Here is a 20,338-nt window from a genome sequence, read left to right as displayed (position 1 = left end):
AATTATGAAATTAGTACATCAGCATGTCAAAAAACCCAAGTTTCACAGAAGGATATAAAGAGAAAAAAATAAAAGCCATCTTTTTGTCATTTGATTGTCAAGCCTGCTACTCAGTGATGGATGAATTCTTGTTTGAAATTCCTTTCATGTTTTTGCCCCAAATTTTGAGGGAATATGTCATGTTCATATTGGTTTTGCTTTTTAAAAAATATACTCTGTTTTTACTCCTAATATGCTCTAGTTTATTTTTATTCTATGACATGTTTTGAAATTTTAAATTAAGACATGAGATGCAAAATTTTTTTAAAAGTTGGCTTTAGGTTAAAAAGTTTATTAATTGTACAAATTTACAATGATATTACTAGTGATTTCTTTTTTTCTTTTGGTACTGGGAATTGAATTCAGGACACTCAACCATTGAGCCACATCCCCAGTCCTATTTTATTGTATTTTATTTAGAGATAGGGTCTCACTGAATTGCTTAGCATCTCACTTTTGCTGAGGCTGGCTTTGAGCTTGCAATACTCCTGTCTCGGCCTCCAGAGCCGCTGGGATTACAGGTGTGCGCCACTGTCCCAGGCAGTAGTGATGGTTTTTTAAATGGGCAAGTGGAATAGAGATTTTCTATGTCTTAGTCAACTTATTGTTGCTATGGAAAATACCAGAAAAAAACAGTTGAGAGGAGGAAGATTCATTTTGGCTCACAGTTTCAGTCCATGGTCGACTGGCTCCATTATTTTGGGCCTGAAGCGAAGCAGAGCATTAGGTGGAAAGGCATGGCTCACTTCATGGCATCCGGGAAGGACAGACACAGAGAGAAGGATAGAAGGAGTAGGGTAATACATAAACCTTTTAGGGCACTTCCTAGTGAACTGCCATTCCTGTCTGCTGCCTGTGTGCAAGAACCCCCATTCCCACCATAATCTCCCAGCATGAAACTGTGTCCCCCACACCTGGCTCCTGAAGGATCACCAGTAGGTGGGACACAGCAGAGAAGAGCAAGTTCTGCCAGGGTATGTGGTCAGAAGAAAACTCCCTCTCCAAAGGTCAACCCATGGTGTCCTATGGCCTGTACTCATGACAACAGCAAGGGCTGCAATTGGGTAACCAGGGAGGATCACCACTGTATTCAATAACTATGTTGTTACTTGCCATTTCTATGGGTTGGCCCAGAAATCAGGCCCTGCATTTAGGAGAAAAAAAAAAAGTGGCTCCAATGAAAGGAGCGCAGAAACGTCCTAGATTCAGAAACAGAGTGGCTCCAATGAAATTGGAAACCCGAGACAGGCGAAACCAATGGACATTAAATCTGTATAGTGCTTTGGTAGTATGGTCATGTTGATAATATTAATTCTGCCTATTCAAGAGCAAGGTAGATCTTTCCATCTTCTAAGGTCTTCTTTGGTTTCTTTCTTTAGGGTTCTGTAATTTTCATTATATAGACTTTCACCTCTTTCATTGATTCCCAAGTTTTTTTTTTTTTCTTTTCTTTTGAAGCTATTGTAAATGGGGTAGTTTTCCTCGTTTCCCTTTCTGAGGATTTGTCACTGATATACAGAAATGCCTTTGATTTATGTGTGTTGATTTTATGTCCTGCTACTTTGAATTCATTTACTAGTTTTAGAATTTTTCTGGTGGAACTTTTAGGGTCTTCTAGGTATAGAATCATATCATCAACAAATAGTGCTATTCTGAGTTCTTCTTTTCCTATCTGTATCCCTTTAATTTCTTTCATTTGTTTAATTGCTTTGGCCAGTGTTTCAAGAACTATGTTAAATAGAAGTGGTGAAAGAGGGCATCCCTGGCTTGTTCCAGTCCCCATGACATTCCTCATAGAAATAGAAAAAGCAGACATGAAATTCATCTGGGAAAAGTAAGAGACCCAGAATAGCTAAAGCCATCCTTAGCAGGAAGAGTGAAGCAGATAGCATCACTATACCAGACCTTAAATTATACTACAGAGCAATAGTAACAAAAACAGCATGGTATTGGCACCAAAACAGAGTGATAGACCAATGGTACAGAATAGAGGACACAGAGACTAACCCACAAAATTACAATTATCTTATGTTAGACAAAGACACCAAAAATATGCACTGGAGAAAAGATAGCCTCTTCAACAAATGGTGCTGGGAAAACTGGTAATCCATATGCAACAAAATGAAATTAAACCTCTATCTCTCACCGTGCACAAAACTCAACTCAAAGTGGATTAAGGACCTAGGAATTAAACCAGAGACTCTCCTTATAATAGAAGAAAAAGTAGGCCCTAATCTCCATCATGTGGGATTAGGCCCCAACTTCCTTAATAAGACTCCTTTGGTGCAAGAATTAAAATCAAGAATCAATAAATGGGATGGATTCAAACTAAAAAGTTTCTTCTCAGTAAAAGAAAGAATCTGTGAGATGAATAGGAAGCCTACATCTTGGGAGAAAATCTGTACCCCTCACACATCAGATAGAGCACTAATCTCTAGGGTACATAAAGAACAGAAAAAGCTAAGCGCCAAAAAAAAAAGAAAAAAGAAAAAAAGAAAAACAAATAACCCAATCAATAAATGGGCCAAGGACCTGAACAGATACTTCTTAGAAGATAATATACAATCAATCAACAAACATATGAGAACATGTTCATCATTGCTAGCAATTAGAGAAATGCAAATCAAAATGACTATAAGATATCATCTCACTCCAGTCAGAATGGCAGCTATTATGAAGACAAACAACAATAAGTGTTGGTGAGGATGTGGGGGAAAAGGTACACTCATACACTGCTGGTGGGACTGCAAATTGGTGCAGCCAATATGGAAAGCAGTATGGAAATTTCTTGGAAAATTTGGAATGGAAACACCATTTGACCCAGCTATCCCTCTCCTCAGTCTATACCCAAAGGACTTAAAGACAGCATACTACAGGGACACAGCCACATCAATGTTTATAGCAGAACAAATCACAATAGCTAAACTGTGGTACCAACCTGGGTGCCCTTCAATAGATGAATGGGAAAAAATGTGGCATATATACACAATGGAATATTACTCAGCAATAAAAGAGAATAAAATCATGGCATTTGTAGGTAAATGGATGGAGTTAGAGAAGATAATGCCAAGTGAATTTAGCCAATCCCAAAACACCAAATACCAAATGCTTTCTCTGATATAAGGAGGCTGATTCATAGTGGAGTATGAAGGGGGAGCATGAGAGGAACAGACGAATACCAGATAGGGCAGAGGGGTGGGAGGGGAAAGGGAGGGGGCTTGGGGTTAGAAATGATGGTGGAATATGATGGACATTATTATTAGGAAAAAAAAAAGAAAAGACACTCGACAGTCAGATGACCCTGAGTTCTGTGGATCCTGATGTCATGGTGTGGGCATTGCTCAGTGTGGACTCAAACAGCTGCAGGGGTGACATGTGCAAACAGGCTCAGGATGCTCCACACTGATTTCAGCCAGGAACACATCTGGGTTCATTTGGAGACCAGGAGTCTCCTCTGCCCTGACCTGTGGGAGACATCAGAGACTGTTTTTCCTGGAACACTTCCCCGGGTCCTGCTCTTCACGGTCCTGTTCGCCATGCTTGATGATAGCAGAGATTGTTCTGAATAATTTCTTATTTCTCACCAAAACCACAACCAAACAGGCAAAAAACTGTAGATAAAAATAACATGTAAATTAAATAATAGCCTCTTAAGTGATTTCGATACCATCTTCTATCTTTCAGTGTGGCTAAGAAATCTGATTTCTTTTAGTTTCATTTACTTTTAATTTTGGATATTATTTTAGTCATTAATTGTCATATAAAACATTATTTCCAAGTTAGTGTTTAAAACAGTCACTTTTCATGGGTTGGAGGGTTGACTTGGGCTCATCTGTGTCATATTAGGCCTCTAATGAGACCTGCATCTCAGAGGGCAGATAGGGCTGGAATATCCAAAGCAGACTGTGTGCATCTGGTTCCTTGACTGAGCAGCTGGAAGACTGGGCTTAACCAGGACACTGGGATGGCTGAGCCTCTTTCTTTCTCTCTGCTCATGCCTTCTTCAATCTGGTCTCCCCACGTGGCCTCTCCAGACTTCTTACATGGCATTCATGGCTTCCAAAAGCACAAAAGCTGAAGCTGGCAAGTATTCCTAAAGTTTAGGCCAAACACTGGCCCCAAATCACTTCTGTTCCTTTCCAATGATTAGAAGGATACACAAGGCCACACCAGACTCCAGATGGTAAGGGGGTCCTGCAAAAACATGGGCCTTAGGTGGTTGAACTTCCTCTTTGAAAACTACCTACTGAAGTCACCACATTTTTGTTTTCCATGTATTTTTTCTTGTTTTATGAGTTATCTTTTTTAAAAAAGTCTTCTGTTATCATTTAATGGATATAGTAATCTCTCCTTTTTATTAGTTAAATTTTAATACCTTTACTTCCTTTGATTTCTTCGGGTTTTATTTGGTTTCCAGATGGAAACTTTTAAGTGTTTGGAGACTCTGGGCTACTCATTTGGAGTGAGGCTCTAAGGGGCTGATTGGAATCTCTAGAATAATTGGTGTGGCTTGTTAATTTATTGCTTTCATTCTCTGGGGATGGTGTAGAAAACCAGTTTTCTTGTGGATATTCTTAATATCACTTATTGGAGATTTTTTTCTTAGAGCTTTTCAGTTTCTTCATGGAAAGATCTTCCAGTATTTTGCTGGGTAGCATTTGTTCAGACATCATTATTCTTGAGAATAGACAGTTGAAGAAGGCTGGGTGCCCAGAGTTAATTATACAGATCTCCACTGCCTCTCGCTCTTTTTGGTACAGTGCCCATTTTTCATCCTCTACTGTGCTGGTATCCAATCTGAATACAGACCCTTGATTTGTTATTTTGGGAGAATAACCTAATTCTTTCTGTGATAAAGAAGGGGAGAGGATCTGAAGGACTAATTGCCCATTATACAGACCTTCAACCTAATCCTCCTGTTTTCAATCCTACCCCTCTTCTTGTCTTTGTATCTGGAGCCTCTAACTTCTGAGCCTTTTCCAGTTTCTTGAACACAGATTAACTTGCTTTCTGGCATTCCTTTCTTGCAAAACACTCTGGTTTTATCTTGTCTACCCTATGAAGTCAATTTCTGCTCCTCTATTTGCATTTAATTTTCTAAAACTTTGTTGTCATCTCTTATCTGTTGCTCTTTCTTCTCTGTTTGTCCTTATCATAATTATAAAATTATGCAAAATTATAATTTTTTCTCTCATTTTAAGCAGAACTCAGGAGGGCATGTAAACTCATGTTTAATTCACTATGTATAACTTGAAGACTTCTTCCTTTTCTAAAACTCAAAATATGATATTTATAAATTTTACATGTCAAGATCAAACAACTTCATCAGTGGAAAATTCTATCCAACTTCACTCTCATCTGCTGTAATGAATGATTCAATGGTTCTCTAATCTGGCTGTATATAAGAATCATATTTGGGGGCTGAGGCTATGGCTCAGTGGTAAACTGCTTGTCTAGCATGTGTGAGGCACTGGGTTCTATTCTCAGTACCACATATAAATAAATGAATAAAATAAAGGTCCAAACATCTAAAAAATATTTTTAAAAAGGAATCATCTATGTAGCTCTACCAAATGTAGATGCCTGGACACTACCCCAGATAACATTAATCATAATCTCTAAGGTGAACATGTGCAACAAATAATATTTGTTCATGATGTGGAGCCAAGATTGACAATCAAAGTGGTAATAGTGGTGGAATGTCTTAGTCCATTTGTGCAGCTATAATAGAATGCCTGAAACAGGGTAATTAATAAAGAAGAAACATTTATTTCTCACAATTTTGGATGCAGGGAAGTTCAAGGTCCAGGTGGTGGCAGGTTTGGTTATCTGGTGAGAGCTGATCTCTTGTTTCCAAGATGGGGCCTTGACGCTGTGTGCCTCAGAGAAGAGGAATACTGTGTGCTCACATGACAGAGGGGGGAAGGGCAAGGAAATCAAATGTTTCATGAAGACATTTTTATTAGGATTTGATTCCATTTATGAGACAGGGAGCCTTCATGGTCTAATCAGCTTTTAAAAGCCCCATCTCTTAATACTCTCACAATGGCAACACTTGAATTTTGAAGGGGATACATTTAAATCACAGTAGTGGGTGATGGTGGTCCTGGGGTGATAGTGTTCAAAAATCTAATGACTTTTGCAAAATATGCATGTGGGTGTACACACACACACACACACACACACCCCTACACACACACAATCTTATTGCTTCCCATGCAAGGGTGTCTGCCCAGGTTTGAAGGATAAAGTATTTGGTGCTATAGCTGTCTGCCCTGAGTTTCACTGTCCTGTTCTGTTGTTTATCAGAATCATTACAAACCTCAAAAACATGAAGGAAGCACACATCTGGAATCTTAATTTCACTTATCTGTGAAATAAGAAATCTCAATTCTACCTCTTCTTCATTTACATTAGTCTGTGCTAAAAGGAGACCACAGGGAGTTGACATTGGAAACAGAAGGCAAGTTGTGGAAGGAAAGGAAAAATTAAACTGTGTGAGCTCTAAGGCTTTCCAGATTTCGGAAATTTGATCTTCCTCAATTTTTGCATAGATGTTTTAAATTATAATAATGCACATAAAGATTATTTAAAAAGCTTAATGTGCTAGAAGCTGTTTTCACAAAAAACCAAAAGTGTATAACTTTGAAAGACAGATGACAAGGTTACAAATGAACATCTAAGTCAGCATATCAGGTGCAGTCTTCAAAAACTTAGTCACCTAGTCTAAGAAAGAAAGTAACAAGACGGCAATTTAACTCCACACGAGGACCTGGTGAGGGGATGTACTTCATTTTTAAGATTTTGTCATTCTTTGGCTACTCATTCTAAAACTCACCTTGATTGTTTTTATATAGTTCTCATTAAATTATAAACAAATTTGTATATAATTTGTTCCCCCTCAAATTTTAATATTTCCTAAACTAAAAACATTATTTCTCATCTGGACATAATACTCTAAGACACAAGTGTTTTTAAACAGCTGTAAGTATATTATGCATTATATCTACAAAATTTATCATTGATAGGCCCAGCAGTGTGTATGCTATGCATGTGTTTCCTTTGCATGAGAAGCTGGTTTCCTTTGCTCTCTTCAACTGTGTAGGTTTGTGTACGAGTGCATATTCAACTAGTATTCATTTGTTCCTTATAAATGGTTAAGGAGTTATTGAGAACCCAATTCTAGGCCTGAAACTCTTTCAGGTGGAAGGACTAAAGCAGCAAATAAGATGAACAAAGATTCTTGGCTTGCTGAAGTTACATTCTAGTGAGGTCTAGCTTTGTGCTTTGTAGGAGTCTGAGTTGAGATTTTTCACGCTATCTCACTTGCAGTCTTCAAGGATCCCATCTACTTTAGGATCCTCGACCTTCAGGCAGGTTACCTGGATATCTACTGGAATCAAGACTCAAGGCTATCTTAGAGAAACAGCAAAAATACTTTTGGGGGGCTGAGGTTGTGGCTTAGTGGTAGAGCGCTTGCCTAGTATGTGTGAGGCACTGGGTTTAATTCTCAGCACCATATAAAAAGAAATAAATAAAGATCCATTGACAACTAAAAAAATATTTAAAACAAACAAACTTTTGGTTGGATCCCTTAGACACTGAGGTTATATGTTTTTTTTTTTTTAATTTTTTTTAGTAGTAGTTGAATACAATACCTTTATTTTATTTATTTTTATATGGTGTTGAGGATCGAACCCAGGGCCTTGCACGTGCTAGATGAGCGCTCTACTGCTGAGCCACAACCCCAGCCCTAGGTTACATGGTTTTAAGCAAAGAGAAAGACTTCCCTTAACTTCTTAAATCTAACAAATAAAAACTTTCTGAAAGAAATAGCAGCTTTCAAAACCCAGACTCAACTTTTAAAAAATATTACCTGCTCTGGGATTAGCTCTATCACAGTTCATTGTTCCGTCAAGATCTGTGAGAGTTAACTACATGGTACCTTTGTTATTCCCTGTCCCTAACAATCTGGAACCAACTCAGGTGCTAATTACTTCCCTTATGGAAGACCTGCAGTGGACAACAGGATGTCTGGACATGCTACCTGCTGGTTGGGAGACAATCCCCTTCTGGGAACAGACTGGGAATGAAGGAGTTTAGACCCTCTAAGTATTTTTGTAATATCTTTTGAAGATATTTGAAAGAGACCTGTGTACTGATTTTGGCTATTTAGTTGGAGAACCAAGGAGAAAGGATTTTGGCTTTCTTCTCTGGGTGGGTTTATAGGAAGCTCAGGTCTGCCCTCCTCCCAAAACTCAGGTGTCCGAGGATAGAGCTTCCTGAAGGCGGATAGGCAGCAGTTGTGAATGCATGCTACTTCCTGATGTCTGCTCTTTCTTTTTCTTCATGAAACATCAGTGCAAATAAGCATTAAGTATTTCACAGGCCGCAAATGGATTCTGTTGGTTTACCCTTTCCTGAGAAGCAGATGAGGAATGAATCACACAGAATCAATTTTCTTGACCCTTCTCTAGCAAACAGAAACCGTTAATCAGTCCAGGTTACTGTTTAAAAATTCTAGTTGAATACTTTTAGATTAAGTAACTCATTCTCTTTTCTACCACCTAGATGAGGCATTGCCAACCTTGAAATTGCGTGTAAGACTTACATCATCCTCCCAAACTGGGTGGTGATATGGGAGGTATTTCCTGTGCCCACATTGCACAAGGGCCCTTATAGAGGTAGGAATGAAAATACTTCTAGGTAACAAACACAGTTACTAGTATGAGAATTGTGGCAGCATAATTTTCAGCAACAACATTAGCACCCTATTATTACCCACGACCCACAATTACCCACAACCTTCCTATATACTTTATCTTATTTAGATTTCACTGTAACTCTGTGAGGTAGATATCATTGCCCTCTATTTGACAGAGGAAGAAACTGAAGTTTAGAAGGTTTAAATGACTTTTTCAAGTCACTTAAAGCAAGTGCTTGAGGTTGGGCTTAAAACACATTTTTTAAAACTGTGGTAAAAAACATAAAATCAGCTAACTTAAATATTTTTTAAATTTATTTTTTAGCTGTAGTTCGACACAATACCTTTATTTCACTTATTTATTTTTATGTGGTGCTGAGGATCGAACCCAGGGTCTCGCACAGGTGAGGCGAGTACTCTACCGCTGAGCCACAACCCCAGTCCCAACCTTAACTATTTTTAAGTGTACAGTTCAATAGTGTTAAGTATATTTGCATTGTTGTGCCACAAATCTCCAGAAGACTTTGTCATCTTGCAAAACTAAAACTCCATACACATTAAATGGTGACTCCACACTCTAAGAGTGAACCCCTAGCAACCACCATCCTACTTTCTGGTTTTTGTTATTTTTAGTTTTCGACTAATCTATATATCATGAGTGGAGGCATGCAGTATTTGTGTCTGGATTTTTTCACTAGCACAATGTCTTCAAGTTTCATCTATATTTTAACATATAGTAAGATTTCCTCAAAATGTTTAAGGCTGAATAATATTCCACTGTATGTATATACCACATTTTGTTTATCCATTAATCAGCCAATAAACAACTGGGTTGTTTCTTGCTTTTGATTAGGTGAATAATGCTGCTATGTGCATGGGTGTATAATTAACTCTTCAAGATCCTTCTTTTGATTATTTGGGCATATATTCAGGAATGTAATTGCTGGATAATATGGGAGTTAAATTTTTGATCTGTGAGGATCTGCTATACTGTTCCATACTTGCCGCTGTCTGGCTGGGCACAAGATCACGAGCCACTCAAACAGGAACAAACTTTATTTGAAAGAACCGCCAATAACACGTCCGCCCGGGAAGCTTCCCGATCCACCCACGCGGCGTTCTGCTGGTTCCTTCCCGGAACTCTAGCGCAAGCGCCTCCCCGGAATTCCCTCCTACTGCACTTTCCCAACCAATGGGAACTCTCCAGGAGTCCCGCAGCAGGAGTCCGGTATCCATATGAATGTAATTTTTAACATAATCATATCATCTCAATGGCTAGCTGGCATCACCTTTCAATCAAAAATGCCATGCATCATATTAATTGGCTGTGGCTCCCAGCATCTCCCCCCTTCTGTTTAATTAAGAAACAAGTAATGTGGCTAGGGACCGTGCCTGTTAGGTTTGTCCAATTCAACATATGGTTCTTACCCGTCATTGGAAAACTGACCTTTAGGCGTCAGCCTCCTGTCTTAGGTTGATACCATTGCAATTGGATCATACCCGTCACTGACTACCGGTCCAGCAAATAGCCATAATTGTGGATAGGCCTATGCACCAGTGGGGGGGTGAGGTTCTTTGCCTCACCTCTGTTGGCCCCCAGATTTGGCCTTGGTGCCAGTGGGGGGGTGAGGTTCTTTGCCTCACCTCTGTTGGCCCCCAAAATTAGACCATCACTAGTAGAAGGGAGGAGGATACAGAAATGCCACAACACCACATCAATTGACGACTCCTAGGGAAAATTGCATCACTGGTGACACATCAGCAAAGATACGCCAGCATTACCATAATTTGTTGTATCAACAGATAGATCACAGTGCATACAAGTGATACATAGTCCAGGCAAGTTTTGTAAGCAGTTCAAAGTGGAGGAATCTATCAATATGTCCATTTCCTCCCAAGATCATTGATATATCAGTTTATACAGTTTGTTGTGATAATTATCGAAGAAGTTGTAGTTTGGTTTCATCTTTGTCTTCACCGGCACTGGGATGAAAAATAAGAATTCTGACAATGATGTTAAAGAGAAAAAGAAAAAAAATGTAACATTTTAACAGGTACTAAGAAAACATTTTTTTTTTTTTTTTTTTTTTTTTTAGAACAATTTACATTATCTTGAACAGAATTATTAAATATAATGAAAAGGAAAGATGAAAATAAACAAACAGATTTGTTAACCTGCTTATTTGTACACATATTAAAATAATTTTTAACAGCTGTTTACCCAATTTAAATTAAACCATTAAAATTACGTGAATAATAAAAAGTACTTGGATCCATTTTTTTTTTTTTTTTTTTTTTTTTTTTTTTTTTTGAGCACTCCTCATATATGATCTATGGACATACGCACATATAGACACATAACACAAAACAGAAGTGTGCACATATAACATACAACACATAAGACAATAGTAAAGGCCTTGTAGTTTCACCTAGGTGAAATCTCCATTGTAATGTTAAAAACTCTACAGTCAAAAAATAAAACTGATCAGAAAAACATCAACCTAGGTCTGTATGAGCTCAAAAATAAAATAGAACCTTATGATATGGAAAAATGCAATAATAAAATAGATATTGAAAAAAGCATCCTGGTTAATCAGTCGCAGATGTAAGAATGGCCAAGCTGGAGTTCTGGATATCAGCTGTTATGGATTTGAGTCAAATTATCTTCTTTTTGATCTGTAGAAATCGTTTTAGTTAGTCTTTCTGGAATCCAAATCGGCTGCTGTTCTCCCTGTGGAAACACGCAAACAGAGCCCCGACTCCAGACAATTACTGGGTCAGGACCTTTCCATTGTCCTGTTAGAATATCTTTCCAAAGAACTTTAGGCTTATGCACATTTTTTGGATACATATGTCTTTCCGCAGCACTAAGTCCTGATGAATCCAAATTTAAAAAGTTTAGAGTAAAGAGGGTTATTTTAAGTTTATCTTTGGGGGATATATACCCCTTTCCAATTCCCTCCTTTTGTTTTAATAAGTACATTTTAATAGTTTGATGAGCTCTTTCAACTATGCCTTGTCCCTGTGGATTGTATGGAATTCCTGTTATGTGAGTAATGCCAAATGATGAGCAGAATTGTTTAAAAGAGGTAGAAGCATAACCGGGACCGTTATCTGTTTTTAACTGTTTTGGAACGCCCACAGTGGCAAAATTTTGTAAGCAATGAGCTATAACATCTTTAGTTTTTTCTCCGGCATGAAGGGAGCCCATCAAAAATCCAGAAGAAGTATCAACTGTAACATGCAAATATTTTAATTTTCCAAATTCTGGCAAGTGTGTGACGTCCATCTGCCAAATATGGTTAGGTATCAGTCCTCTAGGATTGACTCCAAGATTAACTTGTGGTAAAAATGTCACACAATTTTGACATTGTTTTATTATATGTCTGGCTTGTTCTTTAGTTATTTTAAAACGTTTTTGTAAAGTATTAGCATTGACATGAAACCTTTTATGAAAATTTATAGCTTCTTCTATTGTGGAGAAAATATGTATGTCATGTGTAGATTTATCTGCTAATTCATTGCCCAAACTAAGGGCTCCAGGCAATCCTGTATGTGCCCTGATATGTCCTATAAAGAATGGATCTTTTCTGTCCCAGATTAGACTTTGTATAGTGGAAAACAAAGAGAAAACAGTAGAAGAAGGGGAAATCCTACCTGCATCTTCAAGGGATACTATAGCATTAACTACATATTGACTATCAGAAAATAAATTAAATACGGAATCTTTAAACATCATAAAAGCTTGTAATACTGCATTAAGCTCTACCTTTTGAGCTGATTGTTTGGGTACTAAAAATGTAAAAGTTTGATCAGGGGTAACTACTGCTGTTGTACCATTATTTGACCCATCAGTGAATATATTTGGAGCATTCATGATAGGGGTCTTTCTTGTCATTTTTGGAAAAACTACAGGATGCTTAGACCAAAAAGACAACAAAGGATTAGATGGCAAGTGATTATCAAATGAAACATTAGATTTACACATGATTATTGCCCAAGTATTTAACTCATTGGCTAACTCATCAATTTGATCCATAGTATATGGAGTAATAATTTTATTGGGAGAAATCCCAAACACTCCCTTTGCTGCTTTTATTCCTTTGAGTATTAATTGTCCTACAGCCTCAGGATATCTAGTAAGAATAGTATTAGGAGAATAAGATAAATGTATCCACAATAATGGACCTTCTTGCCAAAATACTCCTGTAGGAATATTTTTTGTTGGTAGTACAATAAATAATAAAGGCAAACTTATATCAATTCTATCCAAGTGCATATTTTCCATATATGTTTCAATGATTTTTAATGCCTTTCTTGCTTCAGGCGTTAGCATGCGGGGTGAATTTGGATCTGATGGACCTTTTAGGATATCAAATAAAGGTCCTAGCTCTCCTGTTGGTATGCCTAGATAAGGCCTTATCCAATTTATGTCTCCCAATAACTTTTGAAAGTCATTAAGTGATTTGAGTTGATCTACTCGTATTTGAATTTTTGGTGGACGGACCATGGTTGAGGATAACAGGACTCCTAGATAATTAATTGGAAGATTTAATTGTACTTTATCTATTGCTATCTCTAGATTATAATTTTTTAATAAGTTTGTAAGTGTGGCATAACATTCCAGCAATATGTTTTTATCTTTATGTGCCAATAATACATCATCCATATAGTGAAATATTTGTAGTTCAGGATTTTGATTTCTAAGTGGTTGGATTGCTTTGTTAACATAAATTTGACACATAGTTGGACTATTAGCCATCCCCTGAGGGAGTACTTTCCATTCATATCTCTGATCAGGACCTTCATGATTTAGTGCAGGGATAGTAAATGCAAAATGTGGACTATCCTCAGGATGAATAGGAATTGAAAAAAAACAATCTTTAATATCTATAGCTAAAACATACCAGGTTTTTGGTAAAGCAGACAATTGGGGAATCCCTGATTGAGCAGGTCCCATAATAACCATCTCATTATTAATGGCTCTTAAATCTTGTAATAATCTCCATTTACCAGATTTCTTTTTAATAACAAAAATGGGAGTATTATGGGGAGATATGGAAGGTTGTATATGTCCTTTCGCTAATTGTTGTTTAACCAGATCATGGGCTACTTGTATCTTTTCTTTAGTCAGGGGCCACTGAGGAACCCACACTGGTCTTTCTGATTTCCAAGTAATTTTTATTGTCTCAGTGGCCCTTTCTGAAAATCCAACCCATGTCTGTCTGTTCCTTGATCTATTTGAATTGGTGCTGCTATATTTTGTCCTTGTTTTCCTAATCTTTTTTCTTTTTTAAAACCTTGTTTAGCCCTAGTAGTGGGCGCATTAGGATTGATGTTATTTGTTAACGTTAAACCTAATTGATCTAGGACATCTCGTCCCCATAAATTTACAGGAAGATGATCCAATACATATGGCTGTATAGTTCCCTCACATCCTTCAGGATCCTTCCAATCTAATACCATTGCACTTCTATGGGGATTAGTAGCCACTCCTAGGCCTCGAAGCGTTTGAGTGGCTTGTTGTAATGGCCAATGTTTTGGCCATTCCTGACTAGATATGATGCTAAGGTCTGCACCTGTGTCCAGTAGCCCATTAAAGTCGTGTCCTTGAATATTTAGTTTTAGCATGGGGCGAGAATCTAAATTTAAAGACAGCATAGCCCAATCTACACCTGTGGAGCCCAATCCCCTGGTACCTCTTTCTACAGTACGACTAGAAAATTTATCATGTAGGCTGGGTATTATTAGTAACTGTGCTATTCTATCCCCTGGTGAGATAACTGATATGCCTCTTGGAGAACTAGCTATAATTTTTATTTCACCTTCATAATCGGGATCAATTACCCCGGGACTTATCATAAGTCCTTTTAGTGTGGAAGAACTGCGTCCCAATAATAAGCCTACCGTTCCTTGGGGAAGAGGTCCTTTTACTCCTGTGGGAATGATTTGAATTCCCATCTCTGGAGTTAGTACTGCTCTTGCGGAGGCGCAGATGTCCAGCCCTGCGCTCCCTCTAGTTTGTCTGATGAGGGATTTAATGGATAATGTGTCCTGGGCACTACCTTGATGGTGCTGCTGGGTTCCTCCATTGCCCCGTATATTTGTGGTTTTGGGCCCCGGAGCATTGGGCCCTCCAGTCCGTTTTTTGGCAATGGAGCCTGATGCCTTTCTCCACGATATCGTGGGTAAACACTTGATCCTTGTCCGTTTTTTGATAACGGAGTGCCCTCTATGGTGGTTTGAGAACGGCATTCATTAGCCCAATGTCTCCCTCTACGGCATCGTGGGCAAATACCTGGTATTCTATTCCTTTGATACCTAGCTTTGTTAAACCCTCCTCCTATGGGGCAATTCCTTTTAAAATGTCCTGTCTGATCACAATTGTAGCATGTTTTTGGCCTGGCATCTAAAGCCTGTTGTACTGCTGCTAAGACTTGTCCTTGTTCATTAATGTCTCTACATAATTTAATATATGTGTTTAAATCTTCATGTTTCCATGGTCTAATGACCTCTCTGCAGCAACGATTTGCTTGGTCATAAGCCAGTTGTTTTATAAATGGCATTGCTTGTTCTACATCTCCAAATATCCTAGAAGCTGTCTGAATAAGCCTATCTACAAATTCAGCGTAAGGTTCGTTAGTTCCTTGTATTACCTTAGATAACTGTCCTTGTAAATCTCCATGCCCCTGTAAAGTTTTCCATGCCCTAACTGCATCTGCAGCAATTTGTGCGTATACACCAGGATCATATTCAATTTGTTGCCGTTGACCCTCATAAGGTCCCTTTCCTAACAACATCTCCAGATTTCTTTGAGGGTAACCGGCTGCTGTATTTCGCCTAGCTGTCTCCATGCAGAATTCTTCATTGGCAACCTTCCATAACAAATATTGTCCTCCATTTAGCACAGATCGACACATGTTAGCCCAATCTGCTGGTGTCATGTCTAAGTTGGTAATAGATTCGACCATGCTTATGGTGAAGGGTGCTTGCGGGCCATAGGTTATTACAGCCTCCTTTAATTGCTTTACTGTTTTGAAATCTAGAGCGCGGTGAATTCGTTGCCCTCCTGCCTGCTCAAGTACAGGGCATGCTAGTCTTTGGGATCTTGCCTTAGGATTTTGTGCATTAACTACAGGAATTGAGGGCCGCTCAGCTGCAGATGGAGCCGTTGGTTGAATTACGCCCTCTGGTGATAGAACGGAGTTAGTAGCAGCCTCCTGTTGTAACTCCCCAACTGATGGTCGTTTTTCCTCTAAGCTTTCTTTCTTCAAATTTTCCTCTGTCTGACTAGCTGGAGAGACCTTCTCTTTTGCTTGACCTGACATGTTTTCTACCACAGTTTGGACCTCTAACAATTTACTTAACAGTTTTTCGGTTTGTTTTTTACTAGTTTCTAATCTACTATAAAGGTAACGCAACCCAGTAAGGTAGCATAAAACAAAGCCGAAACAGAATGAAACAAAAACGGAGCAAAGAATAGTTGTATCAATTTTCTCTTTCTCCGGGCCAAACAACTTCAAGCCTTGAGCCAACCATTTTTCCCAGTTTTCCTGAGAAAATTCTAGGGATAGGCAGCTTGAAACAAAAACAAAATAAATCAAAAGAAGAACACATTGTTTTTTGAAATGGTCACCCATTCTGTCGCCTTCCCTCAGGGGCGAGCAATTTTACTCACCTCCAAGCTTCAGGCGCTCCCCGTACAGGGCCACCAGTTGCCGCTGTCTGGCTGGGCACAAGATCACGAGCCACTCAAACAGGAACAAACTTTATTTGAAAGAACCGCCAATAACACGTCCGCCCGGGAAGCTTCCCGATCCACCCACGCGGCGTTCTGCTGGTTCCTTCCCGGAACTCTAGCGCAAGCGCCTCCCCGGAATTCCCTCCTACTGCACTTTCCCAACCAATGGGAACTCTCCAGGAGTCCCGCAGCAGGAGTCCGGTATCCATATGAATGTAATTTTTAACATAATCATATCATCTCAATGGCTAGCTGGCATCACCTTTCAATCAAAAATGCCATGCATCATATTAATTGGCTGTGGCTCCCAGCACATACTATTGTCACAATTTTACATTTATACCAGCAGCATAGCAAGTTGCCAGTTTCTCTATTATGGATGCAATTGTGTTCCCCACAAATTCATAAGTCGAAGCCCTAATGATCAATATGATGTATCTGGAGATAGGGTCTTTGGAAGATAAGATTTAATTGAGGTTATGAGGGTGAGACCCTCCTGATAAGACTACTGGTCTTATCAGAAGAGATACTAAGAGTTGGTATACTTTCTCCTTTAACATGCACACAAAAAAAGAAGATCTTCTGTGACACACACCAAGAAGCAGCCATCTGCAAGTCCAGGGAAAAACCTTCATCAGAAACTAATCATGCTGGATCCTTGATCTTGGATTTCTAACCTCCAAACAATGAGAAAATCAATTTCTATTTTTTCAGTCACTGAGTCTATGATTTTTTCAAATGGCAGCCTCACTATGATTGTTTTGTGGCAGACGAAAGCAAATGACTTGACCATTCCTTTATCTTCTCCTACCCACAGTGGTAAATGGTATCTGCTATTCAGTCACAAAGCTGTTAAATTCTACAATCTTATTGAGCAGCAGAGGATCAGGATAAAAGGTTATCATCAATAATATATTATCGTAGATGGATTAAAGCTAGACTAAGTAAAGATTTATATGCTACAAGTCTCAGGGATTCAGGGATGGGGTTTTGAAATAAAGGTTTCCGAGAATCTTTAGAGGTTAATGTGGATGAATACCATGTTGTCCAGTCTAGAAATAGAAAGCCTGGTCATTCTGCACATCTCTGCCCAGTGGCTTTCTAATCTCTCCTTCCTTCTCTTTTCTAAGACAGATCCTGTAATTGCTTTCAAGACATGAAGGAGAAGTTAGACTGACTTCACCACATTATTAAAGTCTTTAAATTTAGCCTTTTTTTTCCCCATGTTCTAGGTAGAAAATAGTTTCTGTGTTTCCCATTCATGGAAGGAGAAAAGGACACTGAGAAGCTGGCTGCTTCAGCCTGGAAGCTTTCCCTATTTAGACTAGAAAAGGGTGGAGGAAATATCTTGTTTCACTGGCTCATATTGATTTCCTGGTCATGTCTGATACCTGCCTGTGGATAGACTTAATGGCTACAAATACATGAAGCTCAGCTAGGAAAAAAGGAATCTGAAGAAAAGATCAGCTGAAAATTCTCTGCTTGTCTGAGTTCAAGGAAAAAAAAGAAAAAGAAAAGCAGCTTGTACAGCTGCAATTTGCTGTGACCCAGGCAGGCTAGGCACTGAAGAGAACTCAAGTCATAGTCACTAGTGTCCTGATTTGTGGATAAAATGCTTAGGATTATGTGTGGTGAGGGGCAAGGACAGAATGCTGCTACTGCTAACACGGGGAGTGAATTGGAGACACTCTACAGAGCTGCTTTGGCACCTTTTGGTAAGCTCAATCTGTACCTTTATTGGGCTCCCTTTAATATTGGCTACTGGGCTTGGTGCAGATGATAAATGGGGACTGTTTGGATCGTATGGTGATTATTATTCTTAACCTTCTTGCTAATGCTAGGCCCTAATACATAATAAATGTTCGTGCTACTCCATCTTCCCTCAGCGTGCACCACCTTGCATTTCTTTTCTCATATTGTTTGCCAATGAGATTGCACTCCCTTCGCATGCAGGAACCAGGTCTCTTGCTCTCTGCATCACCAGCACTCTCCACCCAGCATGATAAGCAAGAGCTGTGCCAGGTATAGTCTGCTTAAGAGCAGAGAAGGACAGACAAGGTGAACAAGACGGTGGCAGTAGAATCCTCATAGACAACAGAAAGAGAAAAAGGGGACAGATTTAGCTGATGTTGCAAGGTGGCCTAGGAATTAACAGGACAGCACATATTATGGACAGCTATTAGCCAAAGCACTTTCCATCAGGGAGTGTTCCTTGGGCAGACATAAGACAGTGACAGAGAAACTAGGAATAAGTCATATTCAGGAGCTCGAGTAGACAAAAGGCAGAATCAGGGCATCTTCTCATTAATAGTAGCAGCCTGATCACTGCTTTTTTTTAAAAAAAATCAAGGACAGGAATCCAGTCCTTGGAGGAGGATTGACAAGAAGGCAGCATCCTCAACTGGGAAGGTAGAACAGTAGGGTGTGGCCAGTGGATATGTGAGCTCTGAAATGAAACTCCCTGTGTTTGTACCCCATTACCATGTTACCTTTGAATGTTTACTAAACTCTAGGTGCTTCCATTTCTACATTTGATGAATGAGGATGATAATAGTACATACCTCATAGGGTCATGAAAATTAAAGGGAATAATCCATGTAAATCAAAATAGACAATAGTTATCACCTGGAAACATCCAATGAACGCTGGAGCTGGGTGTGGTGGTGCACACCTGTAATCCCAGTGACTTGGGAGGCTGAGGCAGGAGGGGTAGCTTGCATTCCTTTCGTTCTGACTTGTGGCTTCCAGAGGTCAGGCTGGTCACACTCCAGTGTCAAGCATATCATAGAATATTAGGTGTGCTAGCTTTTACTCTTTTACTGTGTTCTTCCTTACTGTTCTCCATTCCTGTATAAAAGCTGACTAAAGTTAATTATGCTAGTCCTGTGCTGGGCTAAAACATTCCAACTTCATAACAATCCTTATTACTTTGATCTTGTGGATAAGGAAGCTAGGACTCAATAAGTTAATTTATGCAAGAATACATGGCTAGCAATATACATTTCAAATTCAAATTGAGATGCCTCTACAATTCAAGTTGCTCATTAACATGTGATACTTGATTCTCGATGTGGGTTTCTATTGATCACTGGGCAAAAGCTGAATTTCCTTGGGGGTGGGAAGAAGGTTCTGTGTTCTGGCCTATCCCCATGACCCCCCGGAAGCACATAGAAGGACAGAATTCAGAGCATGGTTCCAAGACAGGCATCAAAGGCCGCTTTTCTGTTAAGAACTTACAGAGAACCCCAGTAGGCAGCACTTGTTTTCTTATTAATGCATAGCTTTTGAATGTCATGGCAGTTGCAATGACACACACACACACTCCATTATCAGCTCAGTTCTCCTAGGTAGTTTTTTCTGCCTGGTGGCCTCCCTGCCCACGTCCCCTGGGAGGCTGGTCAGAAAGCTGAGATGGGGGTGGCCGCAGTGGTTGCCTTTGCAGAGCTGACACTCAGTTGGAGCAGGTGGGGGTGCTAACGCCGGGAGAAAGGCACAACGACAATGGTCTGAAGTTGTGGTCGTGGGAGTGGAAAAAGCCCCCTTCTAAGAGCTTCCCTTTCACATCTCAGTCATCCACCCCCTGACATCTTTTAATCACTCATTCATCTGTTCTTTCAAAATATATATTCAGAATTTCCTGTTCTGTGTCAGGTACTGTTCTAGGCACTAGAGACCCAGTGATAAACAAAAGAATCTTGTTCTTTTCTGTCAGAAAACGAATAGTCTACTGGAGGAGGTAGAAAATAAGTAATTTGACAACGCATAATACAATGTTAGGAAGTAACATAATACAATGTTAGGATCTCTCCTTGAGGAAGTGATAGTTATGCAGACACTTGGGTGTAGCCGAGGAG

This window comes from Callospermophilus lateralis, chromosome 2 (assembly GCF_048772815.1).
Source record: "Callospermophilus lateralis isolate mCalLat2 chromosome 2, mCalLat2.hap1, whole genome shotgun sequence".
In the NCBI taxonomy this organism is placed as follows: Eukaryota; Metazoa; Chordata; class Mammalia; order Rodentia; family Sciuridae; genus Callospermophilus; species Callospermophilus lateralis.
Note: the sequence above shows the minus strand (reverse complement) of the source record.